The following is a 5,849-nucleotide window of genomic DNA, read 5'->3' on the forward strand; positions in this document are numbered from 1 at the left end:
TGGTATTTTATATATTCAAGCACCCTGATAGAGACCCCTTTCATACATAGCATATCAAATGGGTTCCTACACACTTTCCATGCACAAGAAGAAATTCTATTTATCAATAGGCTATAGAGATTCAGAGAAGCTTCTTCATGGCTCAGCCTCTACTGTTTAATAAATGACACATCTGCAACCACATCAGACAATGCAATCTCTTCCTGACCCATCTTTTTAGGTGCTTTGAGATATCAGGGCTAAAAAAAAGGATATTCTACTAGGCTCTACATACTTAGTGGGTTTCTCCAGAGAATAGTCCAAGTAGAGTACAGAGAAAGATGTTCTTGCTGGAGAACACAATGTATGGATGTGGATGCCAACCTGTAAAAAGCCTGCTTTCAGGAGAACACAGGGTGCTTTATGTCTAATGAAGGTGTTACAGAAGAGGTCCATCATCAACAACAATTTTTAAGGATGAGCTCTCTGGACCAGCATCCATTTGACAGTGATCATACTGGGAACATTTGAGTAAGGACAGCAATTGGAAAGCTGGAGCAGAAAGTGCTGGGGTGAAAGTAAAAGGCAATTGAGGTGCTAGCATCTGTCAGGATTGAATTGGGCGGAGTTCGGATAGCCTGGATGTATAGCGCCTGCTGAGGCCACTGAGAGCAAGGAGTTGCTTCTGTGCTGATGCTGAACAGCAATAAAGAATGAGAGGCTGGGACTCAGTTGTCTCCCTGCTTTTCTGGGCAAGCTGTAAAAATTCATTATTCATGATTACTATACCAAAGTGCAAAACACACTTTAAAAACGTGGAGCTCTCTGCCGTTTCCTCATTATTCATTTTTTTAATGGGTGAATTGTACCTTCTATTTTCTTCTTTGAAAAATAAAATAGAGTTTTCCTGTGGCAATCCTTAGGTTTTCTCTGCCTAAGGTGGAGGCAAAAATCTTAGACTATGGGGAGCAGCTTCTGCTCACAGAAGCCAGCATTGTTATCCAAATAAAATCAACCAGAGGAAACTAGAGATGGGAAGGCTAAGTTGCTGATAAAAAATGGAAGCACTTTCTCTTATAGTCATACTATTAAATATTAAAACTTGACAATAGCTCCACCACATTCCCTAAACCTTCACTTTGCAGCTCATAACCTTAACTTGACCTATTCTTCCTTGCCCTCACAAAACCAACTTGTTAGACTTTGGACTTTGAAGATCCCTTAGCCTCCTTGATTCTAGACCCAACATATCAGCTTAAAGGTCAGACAGAACTGCTCTGTCTAATAGCCTATATGTTACAAACATTGTAAATGTTACAAATGCATCTCATTATTATTTTCCCCATAAAAAAAACTAGTTCTGAGGACTGTGTGGTGTCACATATCTGGATTCCTGGCTAGGTCCCTGGTTAATCAGTCTTAGAGTGCTAGTTCAATAAACCATTGGTACGTGACTGAGACTGGTGTCTGAGAGACTTGTGTGACTACTCCTGGACCCTAACACTATACCACTCTTTAATCATGCCCTCTAGACCACTGGGCCACAGGGCTTTGGAGTTTTCCCACAAGAATCTGTGAATTTCAGATAGAATGCCTACCCCCATTGCAAATCATGGCCCATCCAACATGCTTCCTAGGCATGGGTTGACTAACCATCTCAGCTGCAAATTGGTGTAGGACACAGAGACTTCCCAGTATTGGGTTGGCCCCCTTACAAACATCAGGGCTTTAATCTTCATTGTAAGTTTATATTACGGGAGTCTCCATGTGCAAAAATAGTAAGTCAGTATAAACTAAGATACAGGAAAACAGAAATGACACACTGGAGTGCAAAGATGTATCTGTATTCAGGCATGTGGGATTCTCCAGAGAGTAAAGAAACCAACAGAGGCTCACACATCACAGAACAAATACAAAATAGATAAATCTTAAATGCAGTTGAGCTGCAGATTGGTTTGGGGCCTGGTTGGATCACAAACAGATGTTTCTTCTTCATCTGAGGACTACTACTGCTCCGAACATCTGGGTACTGGGAAGGAACACCCTAGCCTGCAGTTCCAGTCCTGTGTCAAACTGAGAGTCGCAGGAGCTTCTCATGGGGCATTAAGAGGAAAGTACACCCACAGCGAAGCTTCTTCCTTGGCTTGGGTAGTCATGGTTTCCAATCTGCCTGGTTTTAATGCCCCAAGACTTGCTGTCTTTTTCTGCCTAGTCCAGCCTTCCAGCATATCACATCTGTTCTATGCAACTTTCCACATGACACTAGAGACTACTAGGATCCAGTGTTGACCCTTGGAGACCTTGACTTTGACCTACATCAACTTTATGCTATCAAAAACCTAGAAATCTCCTGGATTTTGTTAGTTCCTGCTGCTCTCAGTACTTCCTGTTTCTTTACCTCCCAGTCTCCATAAACTTTATGTTTAACTTGCAGCCACTCAAGCATAGAGTCAACTATGTTGCAGATCCCCTCACAGCTCACCCTCTTCCACAGAGAAGCATTAGAATGCAGCACATCCTTTACAAAGGGTGCCATAAAGGTGGCAGGAAGGAGATGTCTTTCCACTCTGAGGACAGCTAAAACAATAACAGCAGCCCCTTGCAGGTGTTTTCTCTCCAATTAAAAAGTGGCCTAGCACCTGAAGGCTGCATAAATCTCCTCCAGGTAACCAGTGCCATCCTGAGGGTCTCATTCCTCTTGCTCTGGTTCTCAGCCAGACCAACACTTAAAATTCTTCCGTATTGAGAGCAAGTAGTTGTCTCGTGGTTGACTCCCAGCTCCACATCTAAAGGCAGGCATCAGGGTAAAATCTCTTCAACAGTCTTCTGTCCTAAGATAGCAGTTGGTTTACAACTGCTTCCTTTTCTTTTAGTTTCACCTGTGATGAAGGGCTTCATAATCATTGGCTTTCCACTACAGTCTCTACAGGACTCTCAGGACTTTTAGAGATAATTAATGTTAATATGAATGATGTGTGTGTGTGTGTGTGTGTGTCCACAAGCTGCATGCATGTGCAAGTGCTGAGAGATGCACTTTCTCCAGCTAGGCCTTACCTCCAAAAGGTACTCCATGAACTCCCAACACAGTCCGAGCAGCTAGGACTAAACATTCTAAACCTGAACCTGTGAAGGCCATTGCAGATTCAAATAATAATTATAACTGCAATTAGTAAGGTTTGATAAATAGATAGGACAGCAGTGGAGGGATATGTTCATCCTTCTTGTTAGGTAGACACATTATAAGAGTGGAAGTACTTATGGGAGGGAGCTGACTGCTCTTCTCAGAAGGTCCCTACCCAGCAGTAGCTGTTCATTGTCCTGCTACAAGCTCTTCTTCAATCTCCCATTCTCCTTTCACTACAGGGCCTTATGCTCATAAAAAGGCCATCTCTACCTACTTCTGTTCCTTACATTAGCATTTCTGATTTGGTCCTGGCCCAGGAGTGTCCTGGCTATAGCGGACACGACCCCAGAGAAGACAAAGGCCACCAAATAATGATACCCCAAAGGGATGAGCTGTTTATAGTTCCTTGCAAACCAACATGATGACCAGTGAATCTCCAAGACTGAGAACATAATAATGGAATTCTCTGTGCATGAAGATGGGCCTAACATCCCTTTCCATACCTCTGGAGGTAGCAGGGACCCTGAATGTTTGCTATCTTTATTGTTATCTATCTTTTCTCTGCGTGAGATCTCTGACAACATATAAATAAACGGCATTTCAACTCATTACACTGTCCATCCCCACTCTCTTGAGCCCACACATGGGGTGTGTGGAGAGTAAATGAGATGGGGAGGAAAAGGAAAAAAGAACGCACGGCAGGGAGAGCACAATTTGACACTGGAGGAAAGGAGTACAACCCATTTAGGTTCTAAAAAACAAATCACTCAAAAATGTGTCAGGTACCCCTCCTTGCAAGGCTGTTCACTGCTCCCTGAGCTGGGACAGTTTACAGGGGTCTCACTGGCCCAGAGCCTATCTTAGGAGGTGAGATTGCTTGGATTAATAACAGTTATCTGTTCTGGGAGAAAGATTTTAAAATGAGATTCTCTTATTTAAGAGGTATCCTGGGAATGATGTCTTCAAGGAGAAGCAGGATTGGGCAGCAGAAAAAGCTTATCTCAGCTGTGTTCCTACCAGGCCCAGTGGACTTCCTAGGGAATGTTAAACCTAGTAGAAGGGCCCACTCTTCTAGCTCAACAGTGCTAGCTAGCCCTCAAAGCCTCTGGTACCCTTCACTAGTAGCACATTTGGCTAGTCCTAAAGTCATACAGTGTAGTCAACACAGACACATTCCTGAAGGTTCCAATCTGTTGGTCACCATTCTTATCCTTGGTTGCCTTTACCTAGCTACCATTGACACTGACAGGCATGATCTTAAGGCATGCCCTAACATGGAATCAAGTGTGCTTTTTGCTGTCTCTACTGTATAGCAGCCCACTGATTGTTATCTCAGACAGTATGCTGTTCTTATTTTCATTTCTTGATACACAGAGATCAAGTGGGGTTCATATGACATGATGTAGTATTCAGTAGAGGCAGACTGAAGACTGTTCAGTGGTGCTCGCTTTTACTAGCAAGCTTCGCATGCTAGTCTCTTGTCGAATTGCTACAACACGGTACCAACTACAAACATTTCTTGAACTGGAAGTCTAAGATCAAAGGCATCAGCAGATTCAGTATTTGATGAGCATCTACTCTCTGGTTCATGGGTAGCAACTTCAGGCTGTGTCCTCTAGTAGTAGAAAGAATAAGGGAGCTCATTGGGGCAAAGTCAATCTCGTTTACAAAGGCTCAATGTTCATGATGTATTTATCTCCTATAACTTCTATCACCTAAAATTACTATAGTAGACATCTGGCTTCAATGTGTGAATAGTGAATGTGTAAATAGTTGTGAGGGAACACAACTATTTAAACTATAGCATCTACTCAGAACATTTAACTCCACTCAAGAGGAATTTCTATCTTCACTGAGATAAAGGAGGTGTGATGTCAAGTCACAATTGGGGTGTGAAGCCCTCTTAAGTATTTGTAGTGTATCAGAACCAATGGACTCTACGGGTTTCTGTTGTTACCCAGTGGGAAGTACTCCTGATGTTGTAGCTGCATTACTTTGGAATTAGAGCCTATGCTGACATATTTGGCATAGACTCCATCCCTCTCAACCCACTATGCTACTCAGGCATCCACACTCCAACCCAAGGGAGGCCTTGAAGCTGACTGAGGTCAACTGGAGGGGACATTCTATCTCCTTGATCCTTGACAAAGGATGGCAGGTTAACTCCATAATTACTATCATAAGTCTGGATAAGGCTTCCTTTGGTTTCTTGCTCTAATCTCACAAGAGTTTCTCTTAATGGCTCCTAAGCAATCTTCCAAGCTACTCAGCATGAGCTCACTTAGCTGGTTGGCCTCATACCATTCTATACGTAGTGAGATTAGGTCAGGGAAGTCACACACAAGTGCCCCAGTGGGCACTGCTTTTTTTGTTTGCCATTCACACAGGCTTTTTGAGCCAACCCCACCTTCTTTCCAACCCTATTGGGTGACTGCACCAAACTGTTCACTGAATGATGGATATAAAGTAAAGAGATATTGCAGCCAAGCTGACAGAAGATGTGGGTATCTTGCTCACAGAGAGGTTTGCTTCTCTCAGGCACCATTCCTGCCTAATTAAAGACTAATAGTACTTAGAACATTTGTAAGACATCTCACAGTGGATTGTCATCAGACCTGCCTGACACCAAGACTTAATATCTCTGAAAAAACAAACAAACATACAAACAAAAAAATGCCTGCCACGGACACCTGTGTGATGGCGGTATTTGAGGCGAAAACTTCAAGGAAAGTCAGCCTCCTGCCTC

This window comes from Mastomys coucha, unplaced genomic scaffold, assembly GCF_008632895.1.
Source record: "Mastomys coucha isolate ucsf_1 unplaced genomic scaffold, UCSF_Mcou_1 pScaffold23, whole genome shotgun sequence".
Classification (NCBI taxonomy): domain Eukaryota; kingdom Metazoa; phylum Chordata; class Mammalia; order Rodentia; family Muridae; genus Mastomys; species Mastomys coucha.